The following is a 16461-nucleotide window of genomic DNA, read 5'->3' as shown; positions in this document are numbered from 1 at the left end:
AGGGAGAACAACGAAGAGTACTGCTCCAGGATCTGGCGGCAGTCCTCCCGTTGCTCAGGAGTTAGAGTAGGAGAGAGAATCACTCCCTCCACTGACCCATCCTTCTCTTGGGACGAAAAGAGATCTGGGAGAGGTTCGCTTTCCGCTTCCTCTTCCCCGTCAGTCACCATCATCAGCATGACCTCGGGCCTCTCATGGTGGGGCTTGAGTCGGTTGGCATGCAGCACCCGTAGGGGCTGTCGAGGGGTCTTAAGGTCCACCAGGTATGTGGCCTTACCCTTCTTCTCCAACACCTCAAAGGGGCCTGTCCAGCGATCCTGGAGGGCGCTAAGCTCTCCAGGCTCCATCACCCACACTTTCTGTCCAGGCTCCAATTCCACCTGGTGAGCATTGTGGTCATACCACTCCTTCATGACTGCCTGGCTGGCCTCCAAGTTGTCAGAAGCTTGCTTCCACAACTTCGCCATTTGGCTCCTGAAGGCCAGCATGTAGCTCACCACATCCTGGGGGGGTTTCCTGGGAGATTTCTCCCAACCATCCTTCACCAGGCTGAGAGGACCACGTACAGGGTGCCCATACAGAAGCTCAAAGGGGCTGAAGCCCACTCCCTTCTGGGGCACTTCCCTGTAGGAAAAGAGTAAACAGGGTAGGAGGACATCCCATTTCCTCCGCAGGCTCTCGGGCAGACTTCTGATCATGCCCTTCAAGGTCTTATTAAACCTCTCAACCAGTCCATTCGACTGGGGGTGATAAGGAGTGGTGAACCGGTAGGTCACTCCACACTCCTTCCACATTGCCCGCATGTAAGCTGACAGGAAGTTGGTCCCCCTGTCGGACACAACTTCCTTGGGAAATCCCACTCGGGTAAAGATTCCCATTAGGGCTCTTGCCACTACAGGTGCAGTGACTGTCCTCAGAGGTATTGCCTCTGGGTACCGTGTGGCATGATCCACCAGTACCAGGATAAACCTGTGACCAGCTGCTGTTGGTGGATCCAAAGGCCCTACAATGTCGATGCCCACCCTCTCAAAGGGGGTGCTAACGACTGGAAGTGGTTCCAGGGGAGCTTTTAGCTTCACCCCTGTTTTCCCACTGGCCTGGCAGGTTACACATGTCCTACAGTATGTGTTGGACGCCACTTTCATCTGAGGCCAGTAAAAGTGGAGGACAAGCCGTGCAAAGGTCTTATCCTGGCCTAAGTGTCCTGCCAGGGGTATGGCATGAGCCAATTCCAAAAGAAAGGCTTGGTACTGTTGCGGGACTACTAAGGCCCTCGATGAACCAGGCGAGGGTACCTTGGGTTCACTGTAGAGGAGTCCATCCTCCCAGTAAATATGGTAATGTCCCGTAACATCACCTGCTGCTTGGGCTTCAGCCTGTCGCCTCAGTCCCTCAAGGGTGGGGCACTCCCTCTGCCCCTTACAGAATTCCTCTCTGGTAGGACCTCCCTCCACATGCCACTCCGCAGGGATGGGTAAATCCTCCAGAGAATCTACTTCCCCCTCCACGGACTCCTGGTCCACCACCGCAGGTGGCCGATCTGTCTCATGGGGTGTGGAAGCCGGAGCAGGCTTTCTCTGTCTCCGGGTCTGTCCCTTCTTAGCAGCGGGTTGGGCCATTGTTCCAGGCTCCAACCCAGGCGAACTCCCTCTCCGGGCAGTCGCAGACCGTGTGCTGACACAGGCCCAATCAGGTGTACCCAGCATCGCAGAATGCGTCCGGTATTCCACCTCTCTCCAAGTGTTGTGTTCCATGTCATTCCCCAACAGACAATCGACTGGCACGGCAGGGCTTACGGCAACTCGAAGTGAACCTGCAACCCCCTCCCACTCAAAGGGAACCTCAGCCACTGGATAGTGGCCCATTCTGCCGTCAGCCATCGCGGCGGGGTGGAGTACATTAGGAACAACCTGCTCTGGGGACACCAGCTGACTTCTCACCATAGTCATACTGGCTCCTGTATCCCTCAGAGCCTCCCCTCTCTGGCCATTGATGGTAACCCATTGCCCATACTTTGTAGTATTTGGGGGCACCTGGATCTTTGGCACCATCTCCCGCTCTCCCAGGGACACTAAGGTGACACCCGCCCACTCACCCCCCTTATCTAAGGGCAACTCCTCCCCGAGCGCTACACTAGCTACTCCCGGTGACTTTCCTCCGGTGGGAGGGGGTGGTCTCTTTGGGCATCTGACATCTCCCTTATAATGTCCAACGCCACCGCATTCAAAACAGTGGAGAACCCTGGGCTGCTGGCTTTGGCCAGGATGAGGGTTCCGGGGCGGGTTTGCCCTAGGGGTGAAACCTGCTCCCTTCCCTTGGAAGTTATTTTGGGGACCTTTAGAGAACTCTTTCTTTTTCTCCCCCCCCTTCTTCTGGGGGGCGCCCTGTCCGGCTTTTTGAGATTCCCCTCCAGTCCCCTTGGAGGACACCCGGGTACTTGTCCAGATGTCCGCCTCCTCTGCAAGCTTCCGGGGATCGGTCAGCTTGCTGTCTACCAGGTGTTGGCGCAGCTCGGGAAAACATTTCTCGAGGAGGTGTTCTCTCAAAAACAGATCGTACAGCCCCTCATAATCTTTTACCTCCTGCCCTTGACCCAACCCTCTAAGGCCTTTCTGGCGTAATCAAGGAAGTCCACCCAGTTCTGAGTGCTCATCTTGTGGCTCCCTCTGAACTTTTGTCGGTACCTTTCTGGGGTGAGCCCGAACTTCCTCAACAACGCCAGCTTCATGGTGGGGTAGTTTGTCTGTTCCTCTGGATCCAGGGCCAGCAAGGTGTCCCGACCAGCAGGAGGCATGTACTTGTACAAACTACCCCCCCAGTGCTTCTCCTGCACTCCATGAACCTTCAGAGAAACCTCATAAGCGGCCAGCCACTTAGCTACATTGTCCCCCTGACTGAAGCTCGCTATCAGGTCCTTTGGGATATAGGGTTTGGTCTCCCTGGCTGACTCCTTTGGTTCGCTGCCACCATTCCTATCAGGAGAGGACCCCCGTCGCAGACTTTGGAGCTCCAGTTCCTTCAGTCTAAACTCGTGGACCATCCTCCTCTCCTCTTTCTCCTGCTCCAACTTGGCCAACTCCCACCTTAACTGTCTTTTCTCCCTCCTATCGGTGAGCTCGGCTTCCGTTAGGCTTCTCCCAGAGATGCTACTGCCCTTTCTGGAGTAGGACACTGGTCCGGTGAGTAAGTTTTCCCCCTCATGGCGGAATAACTCTTCTACCTCCCCCACCGTGTCCTGGTCAACCTCTTCATCCTCCTCCTTCGTCCCTTGGTGTGCCTCCACCCAGGCCCTAAGGCTAGTCTGGAGCTCCCCCTTCCTGGCACCAGGTTTGAAAAATACCCCCATTTGTTGGCAGAACATTTTCAATTGGGACACGGAATAGACTTCCAGGTTTTCCACAGCGAACTCCATTGTGAGTCAGGCAAACCTGGATACACACCAGAAATTTCAGAGGGGCAAGGGCAACCTAAAGCCAACTCCACCCACCACCAGGAATAAATTTAGAAAAAACAAAAAGACTAATTGGGAGGTCCGTAAGGAGAAAACTCCTGGTGTAGGTTGGGTGTATTACGTCAAATTACTAGTAAGTAGCTGCAACCAAGTCCGCAATCCCACCGCTAGGCACCAATATGTTGGAATTAGGTAGCCTGGCCTAGGGCAAGACTAGCATAACAGAGGCACAGTGTAAAGGCTGCAGACCACCCAAAAGTAATTCCACGCAATAGCACTCAAAAGAAAACACTACACCAAAAATGTATGAAAATACGTACTGCTTTATATAAAAATAATATTTATACCTTGGCTCTTTTGTGCTCAGAATTCACCACTTAATACATTTCAGGATGTCTTAGAATTAGCAAGTACTTCTTTTAAACTGCAAAGCAATTTACCACCTATTTGTCACATCACAGTACATCTGCTATTAAATCAGTAATAACCACCAGCATTTATAGAATAGATAGATCATTTAACCAAAAATTGGCAGGTAGCTCTTATTCTTCCTTTTACTCAGTTAAGCATTTACTGTGCTCCGCTTACTTTATATCAATTCTAAACACAGCATTACATTAACATTTGGCCAGACAGCACCTGAATCACCTAAATCAGTAATAGCACTTTCAGAGGTATTAAATTAATCATCAACATTGACAGTGCAGTGAATCAGACTCCAGAAGTCACTGGATATGGTTAATATGCAGTACCAGTAACTTCCTCTTTCTAGCCCACAGTCAAAGAGGGTTTCCTCAGGTTCCCCACCACTTTATGAATTACAGTAGAGGAGAAAAACAACAACCATTAATGGATCATCAATTGATTACAGGCTCTAGCGCCACCTTCCCCCTTCAGATGACCTCCTTACTGTAGCGTGGAGACGATGTTGTCCCAGTCTCCACGCGTCGCTGTCACTTTAAGGCTCCTTCGAGGTCCCACCGGCCTCACTCCACTCCCTCCCGCCGAGCCAGCTGCTTGTTTGATGCTGGGGCGGGGGAATGGTGAAGCGCACACGTCAGAAGCTCCTTTCCACCACTCGATTCCTTGATGCTGGGGCAGAGGAATAATGAAAAGCGCACTTTCAAGGCCCCCTTTCCGCTCGCGCCAGCTCCTTCCTGAGGCGCTTGAGCGAAGGGGGAAAACGAAGCCTCACACTCCCTGGCCGGGGACGCGCTACTCACGGGGACATGCGCAATGCGCTCCTCGCTCCTCAGCGGCTGCTCCCGCCTTCACTGATCTGGCTCCGCCTCACGGAGCCCGGCGGCGCCACGAAGCATGCGCGAGGGATCAGTGTCTCACCGCTTGAGACCGCGCTGTGTTTCCGACGCTGCTCTCTCCTCCCAGCACACTTTAAAAGCTGTCAAAGACTTCCCCGGCTCCGCTCCTCACCTCAGGGCACACGATTTCAGCACCAAAACGGCGCCGCTCGCCCTGCACCAGATTGGGGGGTTGGAAGGCAGGACAGCCCGTTTCCTCCTGGCTTCTGCTACTCTCCTCAGTGGCGCTCCACCACAGCAGGTGAGAGATAACGCTCCAGGGGTTTACGAATTAGGGGACAGTCTAGGACAATTTACCAGTCTCTGGACTCTTTATGCTGGGCAGAGGACTGCACACCGCAGCGCTGCAGTCTCCTTCTCCTGAAGCTGTCCCTGTATAATTTTAGACAAGGGGCCAGCTAGGCGCCCAGGGTCTCCAGTAACTTCCCACAGCGGGGCCAGGACAAGTAACCAACAGGGGAGTAGTGGGTTGGACCAATAAGGCAGTTTCCCAGTCCAGGAAGTCAACCCTAAGTCTAACCTCTTCCCACCCTCAGCTACCACCTGTCCTCCAGCTGACTTCCACAGGTAGACAAAATGGCTGCCCCGCATTCCGCCTTATATAGGCTGCCCTTCAGTGGTCCAGAATGGACCAGAAGGTTCTGGAATGCCCTATGTTAGGCTATGGCCAAGTTCTGTTGGTGACAGTTGGGGCAGTTGGTGGCCACCATTTTAGGTGGTGCCAACTTTCCTGTCAGAACAGGCCTCTGGGCCTGAGGTAAAAGATTATGAGGGGGAGAGAGAACACCTATCCCCCTGGCCAACACCTACAAAAAGTCAGTAGACACAAAAATTAATAAGGGTATGAGGGGCAAAAAGGGGACAAAATAAATAACAATTAGGAGGGACTTCGCCAAAAAGCCAGACAGGTCTAACACAGATTCACAGTATGCCTTCGGGGTCGTTCACGACTTCGGAGTTTTGTGGCAGGAGAGAGGTTTTCTGACCTCTCATGGGGCCAAAATTCAGCATGGTCCCCTCATTCAGGCTCTGTTAGAAGCAATGCACTTGCCTGCAGCCATAGCCATCATGAAGTGCAAAGCACATACTAAAGTCACAGACACCATTTCCCAGGGTAACGACCTGGCAGATCGAACAGCTAAACTTACAGCCCAGACTCCAACAGACACTATAACAGCCACGACAAAGACAGAAGTACCATCACTGACAAATTGCATGACAGTCAGGGATCCCACACAAGATGTACTCGACACACAGACACATGCCACTCCAGACGAAATAAAGAAATGGACTGAACAAGGAGGGGTCCAGACTGACCAGGGTTGGATGACAAAAGGCAAAGCCACATGGTTTCTTCCTGACTCCATGGTACAAGTCATCATAAATACAGCACATAGTCCAGCACACTTAGGAGAAAAGGCTATGTTAGACAGTTTACAGAATATTTGGTTCAACAAGCACCTGCGTGCAGCAGCAAAACAGAAAGTACGTACCTGCATGATCTGTTGCCAGTTCAATCCAGGCAAAGGCATTCCCGTGGAACAAGGTGGATTTCATCCTCCTGACCACCCTTTTGAAGTCCTCCAGATGGATTATATCCAGATGGACAGATGTCGAGGATACAAGTATGTCCTCGTAGTTGTATGTGCGCTATCTAGATGGACAGAAGCGTACCCAGTCCCAGATTACACTGCTGTGACCACTGCCAGGCAGTTGGTTCGAGAGTTCTTTCCGCGGTACGGCTTGCCCCGTGTCGTGTACTCAGATAACGGTCAGCCATTCTCCTCTGAATTAATGAAACAAGTATCTCTTCTGTTAGGGTACCAGTGGAAGTTCCATTGTGTACGACACCCAGAGGCAGCCGGACTCGTTGAGAGACACAATCAGACACTTAAGACAAAATTAGCGAAAGTCTGTGCAGAAAAAGGCGTGGATTGGATGGTAGCCTTGCCGGTTGCCCTCTTTTACATGCGTATGGTAGCTCATTCCAGAATAGGACTGTCCCCGTAGGAAGTAGTTTTTGGTAGACTGCCGAATATGTGGGGTACGCCTATGCCAAAAAGAATTACCGATGTTGACAGTAATATGCTGACAGATTACCTGGCTTCCTTGATGTCTGCACTCCTCTCTTGTCGTTCACAGGTTGCAGCCGCCTTCCCCGACAAGACTCAAGTGAAGGAACATTCCATCGTTCCAGGGGATACAGTATTAATACGGAACTTTGATCGTTCAAGTCCTCTCGAGCCCCGCTGGCGAGCACCGAAGTTAGTTCCTTCTCACAACAAGGACCGCCGTCAAGGTCGAGGGAAGAAAGGGCTGGATCCATGCCCAACACGTCAAAAGATTCCGTGGACACGGAACTGTAGTCGAAACTAAGGACTGCCCAGAAACCAGTGACTCAAAGCCCCCTTTGCTAGAAAAGACTCCGCAACAGGAGTATAAGTTAAAACTACGGTCTAGTAAGTCAGACAGCGTTTAATTGTTTAAGTCCACCCTGTGGTGAATCGGTTAGACAGGTTCCTGACATGTATAAGATCGTAGACCCGAATAATAGACAGAGGGATAAGAAAGAGAAATACTGCAAGACCTTACACAGCAGATGCATAGTAACTCTGATCATTATGTTTCTTCTAAGTATATCGAAAATATGTATAAGCTTGACGCTACATGTTTTCTTTCCTCCTCTTGGTTCACATATACATTCTTCCTTTAACGACACTATAGAGCACACATTCAGTGATCTGCCACCCCATGAACTGTCATATCGACTAGCACTGCGCAACAATACTTTTATTCGCATGTTGCACCATTCTCATCAGACCAGCAATGTAACGAATTGCTGGGTATGTGGCCGACTCCCACCTTATCAGAAAACTAAGGGAGTTCTGCCCCTCTTTCCTTTCCCATTCTCGCACAATGGTTCGTGCGGAGCATGGTTTGCTTTAATGTCATCACAAGACAGAAAGTTCACAGATTCCCAGAGTGAATGGATTTGGGGAGATTTGAATATAGTAATGAATAAGGCGTGTTTCCCAGACAAAGATGGTTTTCCCCAAAGGAAAGGAACAGATCTAGAAAATGAAGTGTATGAACTAGGAAATGTTTCCCTTAACCTTATGATTCTGAATGTCCAGTCTGAGACAAATATAGGTTCACCGTTCATAACAGTCTTACCAGTAAAAGGTGAATTATGCGTTAGAAAGAAAGGCTCAGTGCATTTAGGACACATTTGATATTTTGATATTTATGTGTATTTATAAAGCGCAGACGTTCGCTCCCGAGGGAGCATCATGGCGCTGAGCAAACTGCAGTGGATAACTGAAAAGGGGGGGGTGATGGAAGATTGAAACTAGATGGCAACAAATACAGAGGTGTCTGATTGTTGATAGACCCATGTCTTGAGGAGCTTTCTGAAACTGTTCTCATTTTCAATAAGTCTAAGGTTGACTGGCAGGTTGTTCCAGGCTTTAGCTGCCAGAACAGTGAAAGATTTCCCACCTTTAGTCTTGTATTTGAATCTGGGGATTGTAACAAGATTTGTCCCAGAGGATCTCAAGCAACGCGGGGCATTATAGCGTGTAAAACGATTTGAAAAATAGTGGGGCCCTGTGTTTTGCATAGATTTGAAAACTGTAAGGAGCAGTTTGAAGAGGATTCTTTTATGCAACGGTAACCAGTGCAGAGATTTTAGTGCTGCTGACGCTGATGACCTTCTGGGGAGTTGTAAAACCAGTCTGGCCGCTGCATGTTGTATACTTTGCAGCTTTCTGAGGGTGGATTTTTTCACTCCGGCCATTAAGCCATTGCAGTAATCAAGTCGGGAGAGAATTAGGGCTACCGCGACTGACTTTCTGGCTGTAATGGGAAGGAAATCGAAGAACTTCTTCAGGGATTTTATTAGTCCAAAACAGCGGCCGGCAGTAATCCTAACGTGGTCATCGAAAGAGAGGAATGAATCGAATTGCACGCCTAGGTTCCGAGCTGATGATACTGCACTGGGAGGGGCCTCTGATCCTGAGGGCCACCAGTCTTTCGGACAGAAAGACAGATTTTTACCCAGTGGGATAATTTCTGTCTTGGCACTATTGCATCTTAAGTGGTGGACACAGTGATTGTAATACTGTGGTCGAGTTTAATGATAAAGGAAAGTCTACTTTCAAAGCTTCCCGCCATTCCTATTTCATTTGCGGTCAGACAGCCTATGTACGTCTGCCCTTAGACTGGGGTGGGACGTGTTATATAGCGTTCCTACTGCCACCTGTTTTTCTAGCCCCATCCCATTATCATCGAGATTCACGACTAGTACATGTTAGACACCAGAGGGAGACCGATTCCCCGGTTGTCGATCAGACTGAGACAGCTAGGGAGCAATATAAAGATTTCATTAAAGGATATTTCTGGTTCATAGGTCCTGTCCAAAACAGTAAACTCAAACGCAGGTTAACAAGAACTTTGGAAGCAGTAGTGAATGAGACTACTTCTGCTTTAGGAAACTTGACGGAGGAGCAGTCAGCTATGAGACTTGTTGTTCTTCAGAACCGCCTTGTTCTTGACGTCATCCTGGCAGATAGGGGCGGGGCTTGTAGAGTGATTGGATCCAGTTGTTGCGTGTTTATTCCTAATAACGCCCCATCCGTGTATGCAGCAATAACAAGGCTCCACAAGATAGCTCATGAAATGCATCAAGACCCATGGTCTTGGTCCGGTTGGCTCTGGAGTGTAATATCAGGATGGGGTTGGACAGTGTTGTCCTTCCTAGGACTGATACTGCTTGTAATATTCAGTTGCTGGCTCTGTCTGCAATGTGGCCCAGCGATTTGCGGCTAGTGTGTCACTGCCTGTATTCCCCGTCCACGTCCACGTGGTCAAAAGAAAAAAGACGAGCAAATGATGCTGTATGATCAGATATATGGTATCATGAATATAGATGTGTCCTAACGGGCACAGTAGGGGACAAGGAGGGAATGAGGAAATAGAAATTTTACGTGGCCAGTGTGCCCTATGTATGTACATATACCCCATGTATGTCCATGTCATCATGCAATTCCCTTCTTATGCCTGTAATAATAATGGCTCTGCATTTCCGTCCAATGTTAGCATGTCAGTTACCAAGCCTTCCATGAATGAAACGTTAATTCTGCACTGAGGCCTATGTTGCCAATGCATTTACATGGTGCACGTTTAAAAGTCGAGATGAACTCGTTTTTGTGGTTCAGCCGAGCCAGGACCCTCCTGATACTCTGAAAGCTGCAGTTTAGTTATGTATCCCTGACCTCTCACATACTTCCTGCTCAGCCGAGAGGTGCCCAGCCTGGCCTGCCAAGACAGTATTTTGCCTACAGTTATCTGCTCTGCTCCGCAGAAACACATTCCTGTCTAATGAAAGGGGTAAACATATTCCGCCTGCAGAAGATAGGGCCTAGCCTTTCTGTCTCCATTCAAGTGATTTACTGAACCCGCATCCATAGAAGGCCCATGGCCCCCGCAATGCACGAAGAAATATATGCACACACTAGCATTTAGTGATGAGCAGCCTTTGCTCCAGCGACCTTTAAGTCAGACAATACATCCTCTCCTCCAAACACAAGATATCAGATAATGCCAGGGGTGCAGGTCGTTCTGACATCCAAGACTCCTCTACTAGCACTAAAGTCATCTCCCCCCAGTTACACGTCAATTCCACGTCATGACCAATTTTGCGCGCACAAGTAGGGTAAAGGTTCCTGCTTACCATGCAGACCCCCTCCATGTATCCACCCACCTATGACACACCTATGACTCATCAAGTGAACACCCACGTGTACGCCTTCTTTCACGCCCATGTGCTCTTATCTCTCTCTTTCACTTGCTCCGCCTGGAGCGCTCCGCCTTCTCTATGCAAGTTAATGTACGTTTTAACTATATATAATGTGCTCTGTGAATAAAGATTCAGATGACGATCCTTCCTGATCCCTAGTGGTGATGGAACCCGATTCTCCATTAACTCGAGTTACTGAATTAAAGCCCTTCTGAATCGGACACCACGGACTCTGCCTCTCATTATATGCATGATCCTTATTAATGTATAGAAATTATGACAGGGTAATTAATTATTTACCACAGATCTCAAAAGAAAGTCGTATTTTGGCTAAACAAACATTGTCCCCTCCCTCCCCCCACTTCCACAGATATATTGAATGTGAGAAGAGTTGACTGGGTGGGCCACTCTACTAAGGACTTAGAAGGGGACTGTATCATCATATCCTTTAAGGACCCATGGGTAGTGGATTTTATACGCAGGGAAGCGAGGTTTGGTAGGCTGGGTGATGTGCAGACATTGGGTCTTGGGTACTTTTATTCCAAACGTTCTTGTGAGTTTCCCCCAACCATATGATTCCAAGAAGACCCTTCAGAGGATTCCAAGCAGATAGAATTCCTTCTACCCCGTACTATCCTATATTGTTTAACCGCTTCGAATCCCTTTCTGGTCTGGAGGGCATTGACTGACTCTACTCTGTGGTTGGGAGCAGGAGTGTTTCCAGCAATCATGTTGGTGGGGCTAACGAAGTCTGTAACACGGCATCGATTGTGGGGCGAGGTACCCAGGATCTTGAGAAGGGGACAGCCCCATTTTTAATAAGAATGTTACTCTGGAGGTGGATCCTCAATCCAGCAAGTGTGATATTTCGGGAGTGGTTCAATGTGTTCAGAATGTCACCGTCAGGCTGTGTCGCTCAAACTAGACTCATGGAATATAGCGGGGCTAAAGGGGCGCATGGGTTCAGAGGATTGGGTAGACTTTATTGACACCTTTGATATTTTATTGTTTCAAGAGAGTTGGGCTCCTGATCCAATTCTCAGGGTCGGGTTTTTAAATTTCTTTAAACCAGCAGTGAAGGGTCATAAAGGTAGAGCCTCAGGGGGCTTAGTTATCTGGGTCAAACAGTCTATTGGCTATAGACCTGTGGAAATTGTAGTGGATAACCCGGATCTCCTAGGAATTAAATTATGCAAGGAAAATTGTCAAGAGGTTGTAGTTATTAACGTCTATGCCAGAGGCCGCCCCGGAGGGCGTTGTTCAGCCATATTAAATGTATTAGAATCTTACCTTGAAGGGATTGGGAGAGATAAGTTCCTCCTCTTAGCAGGGGATCTTAACTGCACTTTTGAACCTTTGTTCAGTGCGGGGGAGGACCTGAGGTTGGAGGATGACATCGTGTGGAATATCCCGATGCTGTCCCTGAATAATATCAAAAGGGGCACAGAGGCGGCCTTACATTGGGCGGGGTTGTGTTTGGATTGGGGTCTGCGAGCAGCCAATGGGCGTACGGCCTCTGATAAGGCTGGTAACCCCACTTTTGACAATGGGGTTAGCAAAAGCAGAATAGATTATATTTTGTTAAAAATTGAATATTGGTCTCTTCTGGTCGACATGGAAGTCATGGTTCGCCCTGAAAGCGATCATAACCCTTTGTCCCTTAGTTTAAGACTCCCAGATGTCCCCAGGGGGTCTAAATCCACTGCATATCTAACGGGTGATGCCATCTTGACTAATGATAGAAGAAGGCTCAAATGGTCTAGGGTTGTGGAGGATCCCTCCATCCTAGACGGTATAACAGAGGTAGTTTTGTTGACCCTGAGCGGCATCTTGAAATTATCCTCCACCACGGCTGCCACTGACCAGATCTGTGACCTTCATGAACAGTGTTTTAACAAACTTAATGCCCTTTTAACCCTCCCATTAACTCAAGGCAAGGCGAAGGCACAGGGTTGTCAAGAAAAATGGTACAATAAAACCTGCAGAGTCGCGCATAGCGAATTAATTAAAGCAGTTAAATCTAGGATCACAAGCGATATAAAAGAGGCACGCTTAAGGTATAAAAAAGTACAGTGGGTGGCGAAAAAAGAGTGGGATGAACGCCATTGGTCTGATCTTTTAGAGGCTTGTAGCTCCCCCAATCAAGTTAAATTTTGGGAAATAGTGAAGTGGGGCAGGAACCCCGATTCACAAATCTCTGTTAATCATGTGTCTGTGGAAGCATGGGTTGAATTCTATTCTAGCCAGTTTTTAGATCCTGATTTGGAATCTTGTAATGGCCAAGTCAAGTGGGAAACTTCCCACCCCGCTCATAACGAAGTGCTAACTTTTACCTCTTTAGAAACCGAGTCTGCACTTCGCTTGGTTCAGTGCGGGAAAGCGCCAGGGATGGATTCCATCCCGGCCGACCTGTTTAAAACTAACCTTCAACTCTGGGTTCCCTATATAACCTTGGTAGCCAATGCCATTGCTAAGGGGTCACGGATTCCAGTGTCCTGGAAAGGGGGCGGAAATTCTCCCCATTTTTAAAAAAGGGGATCGTTCGGTCCCGGGCAATTATCGCCCCATAAGCCTAATCGATTCCCTACAAAAAATCACTGCCAGGATGGTCCTTGCCAGAGTCCAGGGTTGGATGGAGATGGAAAGTATCCTTTTCCCACTACAGGCCGGCTTTCGATCAGGCACTAGCACCATCGACCAGGTCTTCAGAGTTACTCTGATTTACTGGAAGGTGGTCCTGTTGGGAGGCGGATCCATCTATGCTGCCTTTGTAGATCTAAAGTCGGCCTTCGACCTTGTGCCAAGGGGTAACTGTGGGCTGTCCTGAAAAACCTGGGACTGCCACCGGAATTGCTCGACCTGGTAGTAAGACTACACAAGGGCAACTTTGCCAGGGTGAGGTGGGGAGGCCAAGGGCAGGTGACGGATTGCTTCCCCGTAACTCGAGGCGTCCGTCAGGGTTGCGTTTCGGCACCCACGCTCTTTTTGTTGTTTATTGACCAGGTGGTGAAGTTCTTTGCTGACACTCCCTCTGATGCTCCCTCACTGGGTGGGACTAAGTTCCCCATGCTCATCTTCGCCGATGACACCCTGCTCCTCTCAAAGACCCGTAGTGGCCTGCAAACCGCATTAAACAGATTTGACGAGTTTTGCAAGGTCAACGACATGAAAATCAATGTGAGCAAAACCAAATTTATGGTCTTAACTAAAAGCCGCCCCATTAAAAGGTCAGTGAGCATGAATGGCGAAAGTCTTGAACAAGTAGAGGTCATGACCTATCTAGGAGTAACCTTGGATCACCGAACTTAGCTGGAAACCACAGGTTGACACACTTCACCTAAGATTTGCACGCCTTACTGGTTGTCTCCTGCAGGAGCAAAAAAGGTCTCTAACAAAAAGGGTTAAACCCGCTCTTAGGATCTATGATACTAAGGTCAGCTCTGCTATTTTATACGGGGCTGATCTATGGGGGTATATAGACCTATCATCTCTGGTAAAAGTCCAAAACAAATTTATGCGTAAACTGGTAGGACTTCCCCAATCCGTCCCGACCAAACCACTCTGTCTGGACCTGGGTTGTAAACCTATCAACGAGATGGCTCGATATCGGCTAGTAGCTCTGTGGAGACGCATTTGGATGTCCCCAGATTTAAGCCTCTTTGCCAGGGAATTAGAGGAAGTAAGATCAGCTTGGGGGTCCAGTAGTATACCCTGGCTGCGCGAAGTTAAACTAATCTTAGAAGACATGGGGTGTAACCAGCTGTGGGCCTCCCCAGGGTCCACTATCTTTCCCTCCAAGCAAGACTTCAAAGCACTATATTGGGCCTTTGTTCGACAAGAGTCTGTTATTAGCTCAGATGCTACTAGCTTAACAGGTAGATTTCTGTCTCACAAACTGGATCCCTCTTATGAGAATTATTGGGACGTTATAACTAAGTCACTTGATAAAAAACTGTACCACCAGTTTCGAGTTGGTCTCTGCCTCTAAGGACTTTTACCAAGTAGTGGTCCCCCCCTTCAACTGATTCCTGCCCATGGTGTACTCTCCACAAGGAGAGTGCTGGTCATTTTTTATTTGCATGCCCTGCCTATCACGCACCAAGAAACAAATGGATTAGGCCTATTTGCCGTCAGCTTAAAGTTCGAGGGAGTGCTGAGGCTTTGTGGGCACTACGTACTACCACCTCAGACGTGGTAGTCGTAGGTGTTGCCAAATACCTGGGGTGGGCATGGGTTATAAGAGCCAGACATTTGCAGGCATCTTCATCCTAACTTTGTTAAAATGGTTTTAAAATATGAGGTCTTTATTATACTGTTTAATTCTTTATTAACGGTGAAATGTTCTATGTAATTACGATGATCTTAATGTATTACTTTTTAATGTATGTTTTATACTCTTTTGCCATAAGATGTCTTTTATGATGCAAAAATCGCAATGAAGACTTTAAAACCTGAACCTGAAAACCTGAAGAACTTAGATGCTGCCCAGGCGGTGCACCCCAGTCCCGAGACGCTGGCGCTACTGTGCCAAAAACACACTGAATTCTCGGATGAGGCTGGTCAAGAACTGTCCTTTTTGGGCAGAGAGGGTCGGGCGCGTCGCTTTGGCGAGGGGAACCGCGCACTCTTGCTAGCCTTCTGCGCCCACCACGTGCCGCTTCCTATGTCACGGCCTTAGGTGATGGCGGCCCGGACAGGACTACCTCCCCGGAAGGACAGAAAATCCCACTTTCTTGACTTTTATTCACAACTATATTCTGCTGGCACTCCCCTGTCACGGGAGGATTTCAATCAATATTTTGATTCCATTGCGATGGTCTGGTTGGAAGACTATCGCTGTAAATTCCTTGATGAACCATTTTCCAGGGAAGAAATATTGGCTGTGATCAGTAGTTTACCCGGAGATAAGGCCCCTGGATTATAAGGCCTGCCAGCCTCGTTCTACATAACGTTCGCCGATCTCTTGAAGCCACATTTGACAGCTATGTATAATGATTCTTTCGATACCGGTTCATTCCCTGCGTGAGGCGCTGATAACCTTGCTTCTTAAATCCGATATGCCTGCTGACCGTCATGACTCATACCGCCCCCCTTCTTTAAATAATATAGACAACAAAATTTTTTCTAAATTGATCACCTCCCGCCTTCTTTTACTTATGCCCACCATTGCTCTTCCCGATCAATCGGGTTTCATTCCCGGTAGGGCTACCTTGCAAAATCTTCGTACAATTTTCTCAGTGTTGCATCAAATTAATCCTAACCTACCGGCTGTGGCTGCCTTGCTGGATGCCATGAAGGCATTCGATACGCTCGAGTGGCCTTTTTTATTTTACATCTTGCCGCGCATGGGCTTCAGGAAACCTTTTTGCGTAAGGTCAGACTCCTTTACATCAATCCCTCTGCACGTCTACGCATTAGTGGCCAAGTCTCCGGCCCAATTATTATTGCTCGAGGCACACGTCAAGGGTGTCCGCTATCGCCTATGCTTTTTGCTATCGCAATGGAGCCTCTGGCCGTCAGATTGCGACAGCACCACACCCACATGGGTATTGGTTTCTCATCCCGCTCCCTGCTTGTCTCAATTTATTCGGACGACGTTACTCTGTATGTCAGTAATCCTCAAGAGAACCTTAGCCCTCTGGTTCGGGAGATCATTCACTTTGGCGGGCTGTCGGGCTTCCAGGTGAACTGGAGCAAGTCGGTTCTATTCCCCTTGACTGATGCCACCGTGCCATTTTCACCTGATTTTCCGTTTGTGTGGGCTTCTGGCCCCATGCGCTATTTTGGCATCTGGCTGAGTAGAGATCTAAATGAACTGTGGAGATCAAACTTTGGGTGTGCGGTAGACTGTCTGGAATCCAGGATTCCATCGTGTAGCCGGCTTCCGCTGTCTC

This window comes from Lissotriton vulgaris, chromosome 3_1 (genome assembly GCF_964263255.1).
Source record: "Lissotriton vulgaris chromosome 3_1, aLisVul1.2, whole genome shotgun sequence".
In the NCBI taxonomy this organism is placed as follows: Eukaryota; Metazoa; Chordata; class Amphibia; order Caudata; family Salamandridae; genus Lissotriton; species Lissotriton vulgaris.
Note: the sequence above shows the minus strand (reverse complement) of the source record.